Source organism: Equus przewalskii, chromosome 24 (genome assembly GCF_037783145.1).
Source record: "Equus przewalskii isolate Varuska chromosome 24, EquPr2, whole genome shotgun sequence".
NCBI lineage: Eukaryota > Metazoa > Chordata > Mammalia > Perissodactyla > Equidae > Equus > Equus przewalskii.
The window spans coordinates 7,309,547-7,330,960 of NC_091854.1; the positions used below are offsets into that span (position 1 = coordinate 7,309,547).

A 21,414-nucleotide genomic window follows, 5' to 3' on the forward strand; every position below is an offset into this window, starting at 1 on the left:
CATTCTTCTCAAGCTCACATGGAACATTCACCAAGGTAGACCATGTTCTGGACCATAAAACCAATTCCTTGAAAGACACAATCTGACAAAACTCAACACAAGAAGAAATAGACAATCTGAATAGGTCTATATCTATTAAAGAAATTGAATCAATAACCTATAACCTTCCAGAACAGAAAGCACCAGGTCCAGGTGGGTGCACTGGTGCATTCTACCAAACATCTAAGGAAGAAATTATACCAATTCTCTATAATATCTTTTAGAAGATAGGGCTGAGGGAATACTTCCTAATTTATTCTGTGAGGTCAGCATTACCCTAATATGAAAACCAGACAAATACGTTGTAAGAAAAGAAAACTTACATACCCAAATCTCTCATGAACATAGATTCAAAAATCTTCGACAAAATATTAGCAAATTAAATCCAACAATGTGTAAAAAGAATCAAATACCATGACCAAGTAGGATTTATCTCAGGTATGAAAGGTTGGTTTAACTTTTGGAAATTAACTAATGGAATCCATCACATCAACAGGCTAAAGAAGAAGAATCACATGATCATATTAATAGATGCAGAAAAGCATTTGACCAAATCCAGCATTCATGATAAAAACTCTCAGCAAGATAGAATAGATGGGAACTTCCTCAACTTGATAAAGAATATATACAAAAGATCTACAGCCAATACACTTAACAGTGAGAAACTTGATCTTCCCACTAAGACCAGGAACAAGGCAAGGATATTTCCCTATCACCACTGCTTTTCAACATCCTACTGGAAGTCCTAGTTAATGCAATAAGATAAGAAAAGGAAATAAAAGGTATACAGATTGGGAAGGAAGAAATAAAACTGTTTTCATACATGACAAGATTGTCTATATAGGAAATTCAAAAAATTTGACCAAAAAAAAAAAAAAAAAACAAACCCTTCTGGAACCAATAAGCAATTATAGCAGAGCTACAGGAAAAAAGGTTAATACACAAAGTTAAATGATTTCCTATATACCAGTGATGAACAAGTGGAATTTGAAATTAAAAACAAAATACCATTTACAGTAACACCAAAAAATGAAATATTTAGATACAAATCTAACAATATGTACAAGCTCTATATGAGGAAAACTACAAAACTCTGGTGAATGAAATTAAAGAACTAAATAAATGGAGCGATAGTCCATGTTCATGGATAGGAGCACTCAATATTGTGAAAAGGTCAGTTCTTCCCAACTTGGTCTACAGGTTCAATGCAATTCCAGTCAAAATCCCAGCATTATTTTGTGGATATCTACAAACCAATTCTAAAGTTTGTATGGAGAGGCAGAATACCCAGAATAGTCAACACAATATTGAAGGAGAAGAAGAAAGATGGAAGACTGGCACTACTCAACTTCAAAATATGTTATAAAGCTACAGTAATCAAGACAGTAGAATATTGGTGAAAGAATAGGCAAATAGTCAATGGAACAGAATAGAGAGTCCAGAAATAGACCCACATAAATATAATCAACTGATTTTCGACAAAGGAACAAGGACAATACAATGGAGAAAACACAATCTTTTCAACAAATGGTGTGGTAACAACTGGGGACCCATGTACAATAAAATGAACCTAGTTACAGACCTTACATCCTTCACAAAAATTAATTCAAAATGAATCACAGACCTAAATGTAAAATGTGAAACTCGAAAACTTCCAGAAGATAACATAGTAAAAAATCTAGGTGACTTGTTAGATGTAACACCAAAGGCCTGATCCATGAAAGAAAGAATTGATAAGTTGGACGTTATTAAAAGTGAAAGACACTGTGAAGAGAATGAAAAGACAAGACACAGACTGGGAGAAAATATTTTCGAAAGACATATCTGGTAATGAACTGTTATCCAAAATATTCAGAGAACTCTTAAAACTCAACTATAAGAACACAACATGATTCAAAAATGGATTAAAGACCTTAACAGACACCTCACCAAAGAAGATACACAGATGGCAAATAAGCATATGAAAAGATACTCCGCATCATATGCCATCAGGGAAATGCAAATTAAAACAACAGTGAGATACCACTACACTCCTTTTGGAATGACCAAAATCTTGAGCACTGACAGCACCAAATGCTGGCAAGGATGTGGAGCAGCAGGAGCTCTTATTCATTACTGGTGGGAATGCAAAGTGGTACAGCCACTTTGGGATACAGTTTGGCCATCTCTTACAAAACTAAATATATTCTTACCATACAATCCAGAAGTCCCACTCCTTGGTATTTACCCAAAGGATCTGAAAAATTATGTCCACCCAAAAACCTACACATGGATGTTTATAGCAGGTTTATTCATAATTGCTAAAACTTGGAAGTAGCCAAGATGTTCTTCAGTAATTGAATGGATAAGTAAACTAGTACATCCAAGCAATGGAATATTATTCAGTGCTAAAAAGAAATGAGTTATCAAGCCATGAAAAGACGTGGAGGGAACTTAAATGCCTATTACTAAGCCAATCTGAAAAGGCTACACACAGTATGATTCCAACTATATGACAATCTGGAAAAGGTAAAACTATGCAGACAGTGAAGAGATCAGTGGTTGCCAGGGGTTGAGGGGAGGGAAAGGATGAAGAGGCAGAGAACAGAGGATTTTTAGGGCATTGCAACTACTCTGAATAATGCTATGATGATGAATACTTGTTATTATGTATTTGTCTAAACCCAGAGATTGTACAACAGCAAGAGTACCTTAATGTAAACTATGGACTTGGGTGGTAATGGTGTGTCAGTAGGTTCATCAGTTATAGCAAATATTCTTTCTGGTGGGGATGTTGATAATAGAGGCTATATATGTGTAGGTGCAGGGGATATATGGGAAATCCCTGTACCTTCTGCTCAATTTTGCTGTGAACCTAAAACTGTTCTAAAAAATAGCGTTTATTTTTATACATTTTATTTTAGAAAAATAACATTTATTTCTATTTAACACAAAACCAAACAACCACAAAAATTACAAAAGTAGAAGATATTGAAAATTTTTAATATGAAGTACTAAAAAATTTTAATGTATGGAAGTCTTTAAAGTGGAAAAGGAAAGTTTTCTCCCTCTGCCTTTATTTCCTTTGCTAAATTCTCTCTTGAGGTAATTATTAATAGTTTGATATATAAGTTATCAAAAATGGAATTATACTGCACATCCTTTTCTTCACCAATAATTGCTTGATTCTTTCATATTGGGAATTAAAAATTCTTTTTAATGGCTGCATTGCATACTGCTGTATGGTGGTGTCATCATTTATTTGCTTATTCTTTGATTAATGGGCATTGTCGTCATCACCAATTCTTTTCTATTATAGATAATTCTCTTATTAATTTTAGCACATATGTCTTTATTAAAGTAAATAATTCTTTTGGACAGGTTGCCGAGTCAGCCTGTGCACATGTAGAATTTTTATATATACTTCCAGGTAGTTCTTCAAAACAGCTATACTAATGTATGTACTCAGCAATAGTGTGTTTGAAAATACTCATTTGCTTTATGTGAAGCATCAGTTTTTTAAATTTTAAATTTTAATTTTTTGTGAGGAAGATTTGCTCTGAGCTAACATCTGTGTCAGTCGTCCTCTATTTTGTATGTGGTTTGCCACCACAGCATGGCTTGACAAGTGGTGTATGTCTGCACCCAGGATCTGAGCCCCTGAACCTGGGCCACTGAAGTGGAGCACGCTGGACGTAACACTACGCCATGGGGCTGGCCCCAGTATCAATTTTTTGTAATGAAATACTTAAGACTGAAAAGGTAAAAATAAATATAAAAGTAACATAAATGCCTATCACAATGTACTATAATTATTTCCATGTTTGTCTTCTCATACTCCCTTAGTGGTGAGCTAGTTGAGGACAAGACAGGACAGGAACCACGTGTCTTACTCATCTTCCCACTCCTTGCTAGCCCTATACCTATGCTTAGTAAGTATTTGTTGAGTGAAATTGATAGGACTCCAGTGGAGGAAAAGAACTTAGAAGAAATATTCAGTCCTGAAGCTGAGAGAGCTAGATTGTTGAGTCGTTAGGTAGCATGTAAAGACCACCCTGTTTATTCTGAAGAGTAGCCGTAGTAAGCTTCTGAACTACTAATGCTTCTTTGGCTGTAGGAGTTGGCACTGATTTTGAAGGCTTGGCATTTGGCTTCTACTTTGCTATTGTTCTTTGGGGCTTGGTTTAGGAGAAAATGTTTTTCTGTGGAAGATTTTAATTTTAGACTCCTAGGTATATTAACTGACGCTAAATTTTTTCTTTTCATTTTTCAAATATGAAAGAATTATAAGAGACCTAAAGGCCTTTCACTTGAGATTTTGCTGGTGTATGTAGCAGGAGGCGGTGCTTAGCTACACCCTTGTGGATAATGGATTATTTTTATTTAAAGATATGGAGACGCAATATATTACCACAGACAGCATTATACCTAATTTTAGAATAACTAGGCTTGTCTCACTTTTAATATTTATTAGTAAGTATGAGCCTCTCTGAACCTATTTTTTTCTTTTTTTTTTTGAGAAATTCTTGATTCATTTCCATGAATTCCAGCACCCCCTGCCAAATAACAGTGAAACAGTAGTTTCTCCAGTCTCAGTAAATGGCACCCCTGGTTGCTCAAGTCAGGGTAGATTGCACTCTTGATTCTTCTTTCTCCACATTCTCTACATCCGCTTCATCAGAAAGTCATTTTGTTTCCACTTCCACAATACTGTCCTGCCTACAAATATGCAAAGAAAATACATATATTTTCTTTGTCTCTGCTGCCCCCACAATGGCCTAAACCTTACTTATTTCTCACCTGTGTTTCTGTAACAGTCTCCTGCCTAGTCTCCCTACTCTGGCTTCCCTATAATCTCTTTATTTAGGAGAGTACTCCTTATAGAACAGAAAAGATCATACGATTCTTTGCGTGTTTAAAATCTGAAGTGACTCCCAGTTGTGCTCCAAATAGATTCCAGATTACTTTCTTAGAAGACCCTTAATGACTGGGCCCCCATCAGCTTTTCCATTTTCACCTTTCTACACTTCCACATAAACTACTATGCAGTAGGCATAACAAGTCTCCTCTTAGTTCTTCTAACCTGTGCTGTGCAATATGGAGGCCACTAGCCACATGTAACTACCGAGCACTTGGTCTGTGGCTAGTCTGAATTGAGATGTGCTGTAAGTGTAAAATATACCCTGAATTTCAGACTTCATATTAAAGAAAGAATGTAAAATATTTTGTTAAATATTCATTGTTTGTTGAAATAATGTTTTGGATGTGTTTGGGCTAAATAAAAGATGTAAGTTTACTTGTTTTTACTTTTTAAAGAATAGTTACTAGACAGTTTAAAATAACTATGTGGCTTGCACTTGTGGCTCACCTTATATTTCTGTTGGACAGCCCTTTTCTAAGCTATCAAATGTTTAATTCCTCAGAGCCTTTGTACATGTTGTTCCTTTTTTTCCCTAGCTCTTTGCACAGCTGGCTTCTTTCTGCTCATCTTCTAGATGTTAACTTGAATGTTGTCTTCTCCGAAAGGCAGTCCTTAACCACCCTATCAAATCAAGTTCTTGTGTGTTGCCTGCATCTTGTATATCCTTCCCTGCATTTGTTTGTTCACTATTTGTCTGACTTCTTAACAAGCTCTATGAGGGGAAGAACTGTCTGTTTTGTTTAGGACTGTATGTTCATAGATATTCAGCAGCCAGTGAAGTGCTCTTTCAGAGTAGTTCTAAATAAATACTTGTCAAATGAGTAATACTGGAATATCTTCTTTTTAGGTCTCTTGTAAGAATAAAATATGTGAAAATAATTTATAAACTATAAGGGGTTGTACCAATATAAAGGCCTGTGCCCTCTGGAAAATTAAGATTCATTTGGATGAAACATAGTCTGTGAATTTAGCCTGCATTTCAGTGTGTTCTTCAACTTTGCATCTGATAGTTTGACACAATGTTACATGTATTGTGTGACCTAGAGCTTTTGAGGGTTGTCATGTTTTGTAAATAAAATTTTAAAAGCGTTACCTCTATTTCTTTCCTTCAGGAGTTATTTTCTGTAGCTTTATTTTCTTTTTAGGGGTAGTTAGGGTATTCATTTTAAATCGTATCAGACTTCAGAAATAACAAGTGCTGAAATACTTGTAAATGAACCCTTGTTCCCTTGAGTTTTGGCTGTTATCTTTTTCTTGGCCATTCCTTGATGTGCTGAGTTTATGAGAATACAACTCAGTATTCTAGTCAGTAATCGGTTATCTCTCTTGCTTAAGTTAAGAATGAAATTCTTTAAGAAATTACCTCTATTGGAAGGATGCTTATCAGAAAGATCAATTTAGTTTGATTTTTTTCTTCAGTAGTTTCACAACCACACATTTGAATGTAAGAAAACAAAGATTAATTAGCCTAGTTCGTACCATATTGATTATAAGCCCATCAATAGCAGCAGAGGCCTGGAGGAGGAGGACGATTCTTACTTTGTAAATTGTCAAAGATGGGGAAAGGAAACAACCAAGATTCCAAATATAATTTTGATATATGTAATTAGTTTAAACCTTTGGAAAAGCTTAGGAGATAGGTGAGGAGCACATCATGAGCCCTTTAAGTGGTACTAGTAGTAGTAACAGCAGCAACAGCAGCAGCAGAGGCGGTGGAGGCTGTAATAATGGCAAACATTTGAGTGACTACTATGCCAGGTAGTGTTCTAAGTGTCACATGAACATATTTAATTTTCATGAAAACCATAGGAGATTGATAAATTTATTAACCCACTTTTTTTAGATGAGGGATTGAGGCATCAAATGGTTAAGTAAATTGCCCAAGGTCACACAGCTAGTAGGTGGTAGAGACGAGACTGGAATCTGGGTGCAGAGTTTGTATTAAATCCAGCATAGAGTAAAAAGAGAAGTGGCCAGAAATGGATTTGTGGAGGACAGTGTCTGAAAAAGCATAGGAAGGGTCCAACACAAGATTACTGAGAAGTGGACTGGAAACTCTAAGGACATATTGTCATAAAAGCCACGGGAAGAGAGTGAGAGAAGGAAAAACATTGTTGGTATAAAAATAGCTGCATTTATTGAGTGCGAGGCATATGCTAAGTGCTTTGTGTACATTTTATTTATTGTTATGATTATCCCTATTTTATAAATAAGAAGCTGAGACTGAATGTCAGTAGTAAGTAGAAGATCTGGAGTTGAATCCAGGTCTCTAATTTCAAAGCCCAAGTGCTCAACCACTAAGTGGTCTTGCTTGGCAAAAATATCAAGTGAGGTTATGTGAAATGAGGATTTGTAGAAAGTAGTGATTAAATTGGGAGGAAAGATAAGATTAAAATGCCAGCCCAGAGCCAGTCCTGATGGCCTACTGGTTAAGTTTGGTGTACTCTGCTTTGGCTGCCCAGGTTTGGTTCCCGGGTGTGGAACCACACTACTCATCTGTCAGTTGCCATGCTGTGGCCCCGGCTCACATAGAAGAACTAGAAGGACCTACAACTAGAATATGCAACTATGTACTGGGGCTTTGGGGAGGAAAAAAAAAGAGACAGGAAGACTGGCAACAGATGTTAGCTCTGGGCGAATCTTTCCCAGCAAAAAAAAAAAAAAAAAAAAGAAAGAAACCAGCCCATGAAGTACAATAGCTGAATAGTAAGAGTTTAAGAAAAAGAGAAAATACAGGGAGGATTTCATCACAGAAATAAATCAGGAAAACTTCCCAGAACAGAAAGACATGAGTTTCAAAATTAAAAGGGCCCCTGAGAGTGCCGAGCACAATGGATGAAAAGAAGATTTATGTTAAGGCATTTCCATGCAGGGTTTCACAACTAAGGGGCCAAAGAGAAGAAGTTCCCGGAGGTCAAGGGAAAATGGGCTAATTAATAAAATTAGAGTGATTTTAGACTCTTCAACAGGAATACTGGAAGGTAAAAGACAACTGAAGGCAATAGCTTCAAAAATCTGAGTGAAAATTAATTCTAATCTAGTTTATAATGCAGCCAAATTTTCAAGTGTTAACAGTAGAATAAAGATATTTTCACAAATGCAGTGTCTCAGATTTTTTTTTTTAAGATTGGCACCTGAGCTAACATCTGTTGCCAATCTTCCTTTTTTTTTCTTCTTCTCCTCCCCAAAGCCCCCTAGCACGTAGTTGTATATTCTAGTTGTAGATCCCCCTGGTTGTGCTGTGTGGGACCTGCCTCAGCGTGGCCTGATGAGCGGTGCCATGTCCGCCCCCAGGATCCGAACCCGTGAAACCCCAGATCGTGCCAACTTCACCACTTGGCTACAGGGCTGGCCCCTTGGTGTTGATTTTTGATTCATTTTTTTCCTCATGTGTTATTTCATTATCTTGTTGCATGAAAACTGACTTTGGGAAACTAAATATTATTTTGCTTTTGGTCATTTATCAAAACGAGTCTCCAGAGTATTGCTTTGTATCTGTGTGGTGGTGTTTGAATGAGCGTCTTCAGCTCTTGTAGTTCACCGATTTTCCCTGTATGAGTGGCTGATAATCTGTCTAACCCTCTGTGCCTCCATCCTCCCCTCTCCTAATGTTTTTTTTTTCCCCATTTTATTTATTAAATTTTTTATTTCCAGAGGTTCCATTTGGTTACTCTAAAAATCTGAATTTTTTTTGATTGGTGAAAAAATATTTATAAACACATCCAAAATGTTTTAAGTACCATAAAATTCCTATGAACATTTAAAAATGATGATCTATATTTTTACATAGGATGGTATTCGTGAAATTTTAACAAACAATAGAGATTACAAAACAGTATGTATATCATAATCCTGATTATGTTAAAAATAACAGGAGTGTGATTATATATATGTAGGAAATTGTGCAAGAATGAACACCAAGCTGTTAACATTGGTTAACCCTGAACGGTGGGGCTATAGCTAACTTTTACGTTGTAGAGATTTCTGTATTGTCTGACATCTTTACTTTTATAGTCAGAATTTAAAATACAGTAATTTCTATTGAAGAAAAAAAGATCCCAGTGCAGCAGACATTAGACAGATGTCTCATAGAGCAAGAATGGCAAGTATTTGGCCCAGTAGCCGGGGTAGATTGGCTTGTTTCCATCTCTTCCACTTCCCCCTGAAATAAGATTAGATGCCCAGCCCCATTACCTTGAGACTTCAGTGACTGTCTTTAGGCAGTGAATATTTTCCCATCCCACTGACTTTGGTCTTGGCGCTCTGACTTGCCTTGACCAATGGAGCGTGAGCAGGCATGCAGTAAGCTATATCTTTTAAGCTATATACACATTTGCTTGGCTTGGCTTGGCTTCTGCGTGTGCCATCCACCAGGAGAAGAACATGCCACAGGGAAATGCTGCTTCTTCAGCCTGGGTCCTAGAATGAGAGACGCTCAAGTCCAGCTGAGCTCAGCTGGCCGAGTCGAGGCAGTTGACCCGCAGACTCTGCCATGATGCTGATGTCACTCTTTTTTCTGATCTTTGTTAGTGTCCTTTTCCTTGTTCACTTAAAAAATTCTCTTATTGCTTTAAGCATTTTAGAAGTACTTATTTTATATTCTGTATTTGGTAATTCTAATAGTTGAAGTGCTTGTGTGTCTAATTCTGTATTTGTTATTTTTTGAGTTTTATTTCCTTGAATTGTGAGCTTATTTCCATCTGTGTCAACTTTGTTGGCTTGACTGAGCTTTTTAAGTAAGGGGACTTCAAGAGCAGTTCCGTGAACATGAATTAGTATGGATATTTGGAAATCTGAGGCTGTGGCCCCGATTTTAGCAGGATGTAGGTTGTGTTTGATAAGTTTGATCCACATTTTAGTGACCATTTGAATGCTTGGCAAACTGTTTTATTTACCAATAGTTTCATGTGCTCTAAACGGGGAGGGAGTTTTCCTTTAGCTGTCTGAGGTTAGCGTCGTTTGGCTAATTAAAATTAATACTCATTGTATTTACTAGTTATCATTCTCTGCTTATTTTATATGTAGAACTTATTATTCTTTTATTCTACAGTTATTTATTGAGTATCAGCTTTATGATAGACACAACCTTTGATCCCAGGGATATGGAGATATTCAAGACACAGTCACTTTTTGGGGGGAAGTCACGTAGTAGATAAAACTGAGAAAAACCTTATTGAGAACTTATGAATGCTCAGGCTTCGTTGTTCACATTATAGACTGGTTGCCTTCTAAAAGTTATAAGGTGTACTGGCAAGTAGAAGGGGTACCTTATTCTGAGGTAAGAGACAAAGGTGTTTTGGGGTGAATGAAGAAGTAAATGAAGAACTCACTTCATTATGGTGAGGCTGTTTGGGAATGTCTAAAGAACCACATGATAAAGAAAGCTGGGAATAGCATGAAGATAGAACTATGCTGGTGACCTGTTTTCAGATAAGGAGGGTTGTCAAACATTGCCTGAATCATTATCTGCTCTTTATTTTATGGAGAAATTTGTTCTGACCTAATTTTTTTTTTTTTGAGGAAGATTAGCCCTGAGCTAACATCTGCTGCCAGTCCTCCTCTTTTTGCTGAGGAAGACTGGCCCTGAGCTAACATCCGTGCCCATGTTCCTCTACTTTATATGTGGGACACCTACCACAGCACGGCTGGCCAAGTGGTGCCATGTCTGCACCCAGGATCCAAACCCACAAACCCCGGGCTGCCGAAGTGGAACGTGCGAACTTAACCACTGCACCACTGGGCCGGCCCCGACCTAAATTTTTTAAAACAGCTTTCTTGATATATAATTCATATATGGTACAATTCAACTGTTTAATGTGTACAGTTCAGTGGTTTAATATATTCACAGATATGTGCAACCATCATCATAGTCAATTTTAGAACATTTTCATCACCTCAGAAAGAAACCTTGTACCCTTTAGCTATCACTGCCTGTACCTCCATCCTCCCCAGCCCTAAGCAATCGCTAATCAACTTTCCATCTATGGATAATGCCTGTTCTGGACATTTTGTATAAATGGAACCATTATATGTGGTATTTTGTGAACTGGCTTCCTTCACTTAGCATAATGTTTTCAAGATGAATGCATGTTATAGAATGTATCAGTACTTCATTCCTTTTTATAGCTGTGACCTAAATTTTTTAAAATGTAAATTTAATTATAAACTGCTTATGTCATTGAACTAAGCTCTTTTGAATATCTTTACTGAAATGTTTCTACTTTGTTTTACTCATTTATCTTAGTGAAAATATAAATATTTACAATAAAGTCTTCAACTTACTTATATCCTATGTTATTCAAAAACCGAGATTCCTGTTTCAGGAAAACTTCCTTGAATATCTTATTTCTTGGCATTGCTTTATCATACTAATCAAAATGCCATTTTAATAGCAGTGAAAAAGTAATGACGTGATTTAAATGCATTTGACATTGAGCCACAAATCAATGATAAACTTTCCTAGCTTAATTAAATGCTGTTCTGTCAGGCTTCCAGTGCATTTATGGAATTTTCTGCTTCCAATATTTGCTTACTTTTTTCTTTTAAAGATTGGCGCCTGAGCTAATAACTGTTGCCAATCTTCCTTTTTTTTTCCCCCTGCTTTTTCTCTCCAAATCCCGCCAGTATGTAGTTGTATATTTTCGTTGTGGGTCCTTCTAGTTGTGGCATGTGAGACGCCGCCTCAGCATGGCCTGATGAGTGGTGCCATGTCCGTGCCCAGGGTCCAAACCAGTGAAACCCTGGGGAGCACACAAACTTAACCGCTCAGCCATGGGGCAGGCCCCTTTACTTACATTTTCTTAGTGTACTGTCTTTGTACCTACTCATAGCATGCTACAGGTAATGAAAAAGATGTTTTTTCTCAACTATGTGAGTCCTCCATCCCCTGAAAACCAAAAACAAGTTCAGTATGATGTCCTTGTTAGCCACGTAAACCGTATGAATAGCAGTGGGGCATTGTCTAATGTAATGCCGGAAGATGAAAGGATAGCACAAAAAGACTAGGCAGGGTTCCACTCTGCTGTGCACAGATTAGCTAGGAGTCAGAATCAACTCGACAGCACTAACAATGATGTCTTTAAAAATATTCCATACTTTTAATTTCCTGGTTTTATTTTAAGCATTGTTAAATATTTTAATTTTGTTTTGTGAGATAATAGGATATTGTTCCAGTTACTCTAGCTGTTTGTTACATCATAAAACTTAGTGGCTTAAAACAATCATTTTAGTATGTGCTTGGATTCTGTGGGTCAGGAATTTGGACAGAGCATTATGAGGAGGGCCTGTCTCTGCTTCATGATGCCTGTGAAGCTGAGAAGCTGGCAAGACTCAGAGACTGGGGTTGACTCTTCATCTAGGGCCTGGAATCATTTGATGGTGTATTCACATTCATGTCTAGTGGTTGATGCTGGAAGCTCCAGTGGGCTGTTAGCTAGAATACCTATACTTGGCCTCCCCAGGGGGTCCCTCTTTGGCTGGTTTAGGCCTCTTAACAGCATGATGACTGGGTTCCAAGAGTCAGTGTGAGTAATCACCTTTGGTGTACACCATTGGTTGAGGCAGTCAAAAAGCTTTGCTCATGTTCAAGAGGAGGGGACATAGACTTCACCACTCAATGGGAGGATGTAGGATAGGAAATGTGGCCATGTTATGGATTGAATTGTGTCCTCCAAAAGATATGTTGAAGCCCTAACCCCCCGGTATCTCAGAATGTGGCCTTATTTGGAAATAGAGTTGTTCTAAGTATAATTAGGGGAGAAGACACAGACGCCTGAGGGGAGAATGCCATTTGACAATGGAGGCAGAAATTGAAGTGATTGGAACTGCTGCAGCTACAAGCCAAGAAACCATAAGGATTGCTGGCAAAACCCCAGCAGCTAGGAAGAGGCAAGAATTCTTCCTACAGATTCTAGGGGGAGAATGACCTTGCTGACACTTTGATTTTGGACTTACTAGCCTCCTGAACTGTGAGACAATAAATTTCTGTGTTTTGTTTTTGTTTTTTCTGCTGAGGAAGATTAGCCCTGAGCTAACACCTGTGCCAGTCTTCCTTCATTTTTTGCATGTGGGTCACAGCCACAGCATGGTTGACGAGTGGTGGAGGTCTGTGCCTGGGATCTGAACCTGCGAAACTGGGCTGCCTAAGCAGAGTGTGATGAACTTAACCACTATACCACTGGGCCAGCCCTCCTTTTTTATTTTTTGGTGAGGAAGATTGGCCCTGAGGTAACATCTGTTGCCAATCTTCCTCTTTTTGCCTGAGGAAAATTGTCCCTGAGCCAACATCTGTGCCAGTATTCTGCTATTTTGTATGTGGGATGCTACTACACCGTGGCTTGATGACCAGTGTGTAGGTCTACACCTGGGATCTGAACCTGTGAGCCCCAGGCTGCCAAAGTGGAGCATGTGATCCTAACCCATATACCACCGGGTTGGCCCCCAACTTCTGTTGTTTTAAGCCATTCAATTTGTAGTACTTTGTTATGGAAGCCCTAGTAAACTAATATAGGCCATCTTTGGAAAATACAATCTCCTACAGATGTGTTGTGTATAGAAAATTATTCTATAGCTTTTTTTCTCCATTTGTACCTGGTAATGATGTATAGTCATTTTGCCCATCTACACTTTTCTTTATCCAACAGAAACTTACCAGGAGGGGTTGTTTTAATAGCCGTCAGTCTAGTTTATATGTTAACATTTTTTGGTGAAGGAGTGTAATGCATTAAAAGTTGATAGTGTATATAGCTGCAAAAGAAAGTTGGAATAGGAGTTACATTCATTGAAATGTGTTGTGTTTAACAATCAAAATTAATCAAAAGTTATTAAGGGGGTATTAAGTGCCTGCTGTTCACACAGCTTTGTTCTTAAGTCATCAGGAGGATTCATGAAAAGTAAAGAGTAGTCTGTTTGATCTGTTAAATTCTTTTTGGGTGACAATATGAATATATGTAAAAAAAATCTTTTTATTTCTTGAGGAACTAAGGGGCAGTATATCTAAATGGTTAATGATATAACAATTTAAGGATAATGTGACACATATACTATAGGGTTGTGGAGGTTAAATTAGGCGATAACATCAAGTGTCTAAGTGCTCAGAAAGTATTTACCATTATCTTTATTAATGAATGTCAAAATATTTACTATATTCAAAAACGCCATAGAGATGGAGAGAAAAGTGAGATAGAACATGCAGTTATAAACACCTTAAAGAATGAGTACTGTTTGGAAACAGCAGCATTTCTCAGAATATGTTTTGCAGAAAGTGGTGAAAAAAGGATTTCTGGCCAAATTTGGAAAGTACCTTCCCCTCCCTTCTACCTTTGACAGTGTACAGTGATATAGTTATGTCCCTGAGACGTCCTATAATAAAAAAAATTTCACTTCATCTTCAGGGCTTCAACTTTCAGTAAGATGGTTTGCTACATAGCTTTTGGAAAAACTCTTCCTATATAAAGCATCTAGAAATGCAAACATCCTTTAAAATGCAAAGTTATGTTTCCAAGAAAGTAAGGAAAGTGTCCCTGGGCCAAAACCAGCCAGAAACTAGAAACCAGATGGTCTTCAAACCCACCCATGTGTTGTGTGAATTATTTATTTACTTCTTGGACTTTTTTGAATAATCAAAAGAAAACTGGAGTAGCTATGTTAATTGCAGACAAAGCAGACTTGAGAAGAAAAATTTTCAGGCATTATGTAATGATTTTAAAAGTCCGTTCACCAAGAAGACAACAGTGGTGAGGCAAAAACGAATAGAACTTCAAGGAGCAATAGACAAATTGGCCATTCTAGTTGGAGGCGTCAGCACCTCTCCTTCAGTAACTGATAGATATAGCAGGCAGAAAATCAGTAAGTAGATGGCTGTACAGTACCTTCAATCAAGTGGATTTAATTGACGTTTACAGAGTACTTGATCCAGCAACAGCAGAACCCACATTCTTCTCAGGCTCACGTGCAACAGTCACCACGATGGACTGCATTCTGGGCCATGGCACCTTAACTTGTGCTCTTAGACCACAGTGGAATTGAGTTTGAAGTAACAGAAAGGTAGTTGGAAAATCTGAAAATATTTGGAGATTAAATAACACACTTATAAATAACACATGGGTCAAAAGAGGTCTGAAGAGAAATTTAAAATATTTTGAGCTAAAGGGAAATGGAAAGTAGCAAAAGCAGCACTTAAAGGTTAATTTATAGAATTGAATGAATATACTAGAAAAGAAGAAAGATGTAAAATCAGTAATCTAAGTTTCCACCTTAGGAAACTAGAGATAAGAGTGAAATAAACCTTAAACAAGTGGAAGAAAAGAAATAATACAAATTAGAGCATAAATAAATAAAATTGAAAACAGGAAGACAATAGAGAAAATCAACGAAACTTAAAAGCTTTCCTTTGAAAAGATCAATAAAATTAACAAACCTCTAGCCAGGCTAATGAAGACCAAAAGAGAGAAGACACAAATTACTAATATAGGGAATGAAAGAGGTTAAGTTAAAAAATAATTTAATTGTGGTAAAATATACATAACAAAAAATTTCTGATTTTCACCATTTTTAAGTGTATAATTCCATGACATTAAGTACATTCACACTCTTGTGTAACCATCATCACCATTCATCTCCAGAGTACCCATTAAACTTCCCATTCCTCATGCCCCTGGCAGCGACCATTCTGCTTTCTCTCTCTGTGAATTTGACTACTCTAGGTACCTCACAGAAGTGGAATCATACAGTGTTTGTCATTTTGTGACTGGCTTATTTCACTTAACATACTGTCTTCAGGGTTCATTTATGTTGTAGCATACGTCAGAATTTCTTTCCTTTTTAAGACCAAATAATATTTCATTGTGTGTTTATAACACATTTTATCCGTTGACGAGCACTTGAGTTGCTTCTGCCATTTGGCTCTTGTGAATAATGCTGCTATGAACGTCGAGGCCCTTCTTTCAGTATTTTGGGTTATATATCCACAAGTGGAATTGGTGGGTCATATGGTGATTCTCTGTCCAGTTTTTTGAGGAACCATCATACTGTTTTCCACAGCAGCTGCACTGTTTTACATTCCCATCAGCAACGCCGGCGCTTGTTATTTCCCATTCTTTTTTTATAGTAGCCATCCTGATGTGTGTAAAGTAGTATCTCATTATGGCTTTGGTTTGCATTTCCCTAATTAGTGATGTTGAACATCTTTTTCATATGCTTATTGTGCTTATTGGCCATTTGTATATTTTTGGAGAAACATCATTTCAAGTCCCTGCCCATTTTTTAATTGGGCTGCCTGGGTTTGTTATTGTTGATTTCAGAAACTTTGTATAATATTCTGCATATAATCCCTTATCAGATATATGATTTGCAAGTATTTTCTTCCATTCTGTGGGTTTCCTTTTCACTCTGTTGATAGTGTCCTTTGATGCACAAAAGTTTTAATTTTAATGACGTCCAGTTTATCTGATTTTTTCTTTTTTGTCTGTGCTTTTGGTATCATATTTAAGGAATCATTGCCAAATCATTGTCATGAAGCTTTTTCCCTGTATTTTCTTCTAAGAGTTTTATAGTTTTAGCCCTTATGTTTAGGTCTTTGATCCATTTTGAGGTAGTGGTAAATCTTTTAAATGATCTTAACTTGGATTTCTTATCTCTAAAATGAAGACATTACCTGTCCTACAGAATTGTAAGCATTAAATGAGTTTATATTAAGTGAAAATCCTAAAAAGTAAAATACTGCATTGAATTGGCCTTGATAATTGTAAAATACACTAACCCAACAATGATAAAAAAAATAACTGTAACAGCCTAGTTATCTGAATTGTACCAATTTTTTTCTTTGTTTAATAAAATCAAGTGAAGTTAGTGTCTGTTTGAAGGCAATTTTGGAAAGTAAGGTTTGTTGTATAGTAGAATTCTGACCAACTTTCTGGAACCTCCAGGCTTCAGGTAATCAGTCTGAATCAAGAAGTCTCAAGAATAAAGATCGTAGTGGTGGAAATGAGACTATTTTGCACCTCCTAATTCTTCATCTCTCAGATGCTCCTCAGCCCACTGTAATCTGGTTTCTGCTTCCTTCGTGGTGAAATGGACTCACTTGAGGTCATTAGTGACCATATCCATTGCCAACTTTTGGTCTTGCTCACTCCTGATAGGGACTACACCCAATTCTTGTTTGACTCTTATTAACTTTCTGACCTTATGTAAGTTGTGTAACCTCTCTTTGTCATCATTTCCTTACTTTTGAAATGGGGAAAATAGTGATACCTACTTTAGAATATTTTAGATTTTGGTTCTGAAATTGAGATCTTTAAAAGTAGTCCTTAATCCCGTTTACAATTACATCAAAAAGAATAAAATACTTAGGAATAAATTTAACAAAGGAGGTGAAAGACCTGTGCACGGAAAACCATGAAACACTAATGAAAGAAATTGGAGACAATACAAATAAATGGAAAGATATGCCGTGCTCATGGATTGGAAAAATTTATATTGTTAAAACGTCCACACTACCCAAGGCAATCTACAGATTCAGTGTCATCCCTATTAAAATACCAATGGCATTTTTCACAGAATTAGAACAAATATTTCTTTTTTTTTAAAGGCTTTATTTTTCCTTTTTCTCCGAAAGCCCCCTGGTGCATAGTTGTCTATTTTTTTAGTTGTGGGCCCTTCTAGTTGTGGCATGTAGGATGCTGCTTCAGCAGGGCCAGATGAGCAGTGCCATGTCTGTGCCCAGGATTCAAACTTGCGAAACCCTGGGCTGCCAAACCAGAGCGTGCGAACTTAACCACTCAGCCATGGGGCCGGCCCCTGGAACAAATATTTCTAAAATTTGTATGGAAGCACAAGGTACCCCAAATAGCCAAAGCAATCTTGAGAAAGAACAATAATAAAGCTGGAGGCATCACGCTCCCTGATTTCAAACTGTACTACAAAGCTGTAGTAATCAAAACAGTATGGTACTGGTACAAAAACAGACACATAAATCAGTGGAACAGAGTAGAGAGCCCAGAGATAAATCCACACCTATATGGTCAATTTATGACAAAGGAGGCAAGAATATACAATGGGGAAAAGGCAGTCTCTTCAATAAATGGTGCTGGGAAAACTGGGCACATATGTGCAAAAGAATGAAACTGGACCACTTTCTTACACCATATATGAAAATCAACTCAAAATGGATTAAAGTTTTAAATTTAAGACCTGAAACCATAAAACTCCTCGAACAACACATAAGTAGTAAACTCTTTGACATCGGTCTTAGCAGTATTTTTTGGAAATGTCTCCTCAGGCAAGAGTAACAAAAGCAAAAATAAACAAATGGGACTACCTCAAACCAAAATGCTTTGGCACGGTGAAGGAAACCATCAACAACAAAAAAAGGCAACCTACTGAATGGGAGAATGTATTTGCAAATGATAGATCCAATAAGAGATTAACCAATATATTGTGTGTATATATAATCCAAAATATATGAAGAACTTATGCAAGTCAATATCAAAAAATAATCTGATTAAAAAATGTGCAGAGGACCTGAATACACGTTTTTCTAAAGAAGACACACAGATGGCCATCAGGTTCATGAAAAGGTGCTCAACATCAGTAATCATCAAATGTAAATCAAAACTACAATGAGACGTCACCTCATATCTATCAGAATGGCTATTATCAAAAAGACAACAAATAACAAGTGTTGTCGAGGATGTGAAGAAAAGGGAACCCTCGTGCACTGTTGGGGGGAATGTAAATTAGTGCAACTACTATGGAAAATAGTATGGAGGCTCCTCAAAAAATTAAAAATAGATCTATCATATGGTCCAGCATTACCACTTCTGGATGTTTATCTGAAGAAAACAAACACACTAATTTGAAAAGATATATGCACCCATATGTTCATTGCAGCCTTATTTATAATAGCCAAGACTTGGAAGCACCCCAAGTGTCCCTTGGTACATGAATGGATAAAGAAAATGTGGTGTGTATACACACACACACAGGGATTATTCAGCCATAGAAAAGAATGAAATCTTGCCATTTGTGAAAACATAGATGGATCTTGAAGGTATTATGCTAAGTGAAATAAGCCAGACAAAGAATAATATCATATGATTTCATGTATATATGGAATCTAAAAAACAAAACAAAAGAACAAACAAACAGAAGCAGACTTACAGATACAGAGAACAAATTGGTGCTTACCAGAGGGGTGGGGGTTAGGGAGAAGGGCAAAATAGGTGAAGGGGTTAAGAGGTACAAACTTCCAGTCATAAAATAAGTCAGTCATGGGATGTAGTGTACAGCATAGGAAATATAGTCAACAACATTGTAATAACTTTGTATGATGACGGATGGTAACTAGTATCAGGGTGATCATTTTGTAATGTAAATAAATGTTGAATCACTATATTGTACACTTGAAACTGATACAATATTGTATGTGAACTATACTTCAATAAAAAGAAAAAAGTAGTCCCTTTTGGGAGTTTAGACCATCCGTATAAGTTCTTCTTCTTTTTTTTTTTTGAGGAAGATTAGCCCTGAGCTAACATCTGCTGCCAATCCTCCTCTCCTCCCCCCCCCTTTTTTTTTTGCTGAGGAAGACTGGCCCTGAACTAACATTCCTGCGCATCTTCCTCTACTTTATACATGGGAGGCCTGCCACAGCATGGCTTGCCAAGTGGTGCCATGTCCACACCCGGGATCCGAGCTGGTGACCCTGGGCCCCCAAAGCAGAACATGCTCAATTAACCACTGGGCCACTGGGCCAGCCTCATAAGTTCTAATAAAATACAAAGTGATAAAGGAACCATGATTGTTTCTCATGGGAGATCTATTCAAGTATTGTAGTAATATTTAAGGCTTTTTCTAAACTTTATTTGTATTTATTTTATTTATTATTTTATTAAGATTTTACTTTTTTAGAGCAATTTTAGGTTCACAGCAAAATTGAATGGAAAGTGCAGAGATTTCCCATATATGCCCTGCCACTCACGTGCATACTTTTCCCCATTATCAACATCTCCACCAGAGTGGAATATGTATTACAATTGGTGAACCTACATTGACACATTATGATTACCCAAAGTCCATACTTTATATTACAGTTCATCCTTGGTGTTGTACATTCTGTGGGTTTGGACAAATCTATGACATGTTTCCATCATTATGGTATCTTACACGGTATTTTCACTGCCCTAAAAATCCTCTGCATTCTACCTGTTTATCCCTTCCCTCTTCCCAACCCGACAACCACTGATCTTTTTACTGTCTCCACAGTTTTGAATTTTCCAGAATGTCATATAGTTGGAATCATACGTTATGTGGCTTTTTCAGATTGACTAAGCCCTTTTAAAATTGAGATATAATTCACATACCATAACATTCACCCTTTAAAACTATATGGTTTAATGATATTTAGTATATTCGCAAGGTTGTGTAACCATCCCCACAGCCCCATCCCAGAACGCTTTCCTCACTCCAGAAAGAAACCCTGTACCCATTAGCAGTTGTTCTCCAGCCGCGCTTCTCCAGCCCCTCAAAGCCACTAATGTACTTTCTGTCTCTGGATTTGCCTATTCTGGACATTTTATGTAAATGGAATCATACAGTATGTGGCCTTTTGTGTCTGATTACTAAGCCTTTTTAATGATGGCTTTAACCTTTTCAAAGTATGTTCATATTTAAAAATAAATGCATAACACCTCTATGAGGTAGACAGGAACTTTGTGACATAATGCATTGTCAGATTTACTATGTCTTCATGACCTCAGTTTACCATAGGATGAGGGAAAGGTTAAGAGGTGGCAGGGTGGAGATGTTGGAAAGCAGAGTTAAAGGAAAAATAAGACATGATGATATATGAAAAATAGCTCAGTCCTGTGGGATTTCTCGAACGATGAGTATTAAATCTTATTGAAGTGCAACTGCAATTAAATACTCCAATTACATGTAAGACTTTAAAATATGAAGATGGGTTGTTGAGCCTTCTCATTTCAGCAAGGTTGAGAGGATGCCACCATTGTGCTCTTCGTTATTCCAAACTCTTTAAATGGAAGCCTGCTGCTACAGTGTGCAGAAAGGGTATGATAAATTTATTTGTTTTAATAAGTCAAACCAAGTAGTAAGTGTCTTTTGCCTTTGCTGTAATTAACTCCAGTAGAGAACTTTTATATAATGGAAATGTGAAGCATTAATTTTTATAAAGTTGTAAGTATGTTTGAAATTAATGGTTGGTATTAGTAAAAAGTAACATTTCTATAAATTTTGCATGTTAGGTTTTCTGTTTTAAAATATAGTGTGCTTTTGGGATGTAAATTAGTGCCATCTTCACAATTGAATTTGTAGTTTAATAACTACGTAGAGAAGATCCCTAGGATAACAAATAACAGTAGGCTATCTTCACAGTTGTCTACCATGGCTCCTGCCGTTTCCTGGCACAAAGGAATTTCTGACTAAATTATTCTTTGGTTCCTATCTGGCTTTTTGCCCTG

At 37.0% G+C, this 21,414-nt stretch overlaps 1 protein-coding gene across 12 annotated transcripts in view; it reads left to right on the top strand.

The window, feature by feature from the left end:
* The window catches only part of EVI5 (ecotropic viral integration site 5), a 222,901-nt gene that overhangs the window by 25,643 nt on the left and 175,844 nt on the right, over nt 1–21,414 (top strand). For 2 of the 12 annotated variants that reach the window (XM_070592647.1, XM_070592654.1), the window contains exon 1: nt 20,679–21,004. The exons of the other annotated variants lie outside the window; for them this stretch is intronic. The gene's annotated coding sequence lies outside the window, so the exon portion shown is untranslated. Of the gene's footprint in view, nt 1–20,678; nt 21,005–21,414 lie in introns of those variants that run through there. 12 annotated transcript variants of the gene reach the window in all.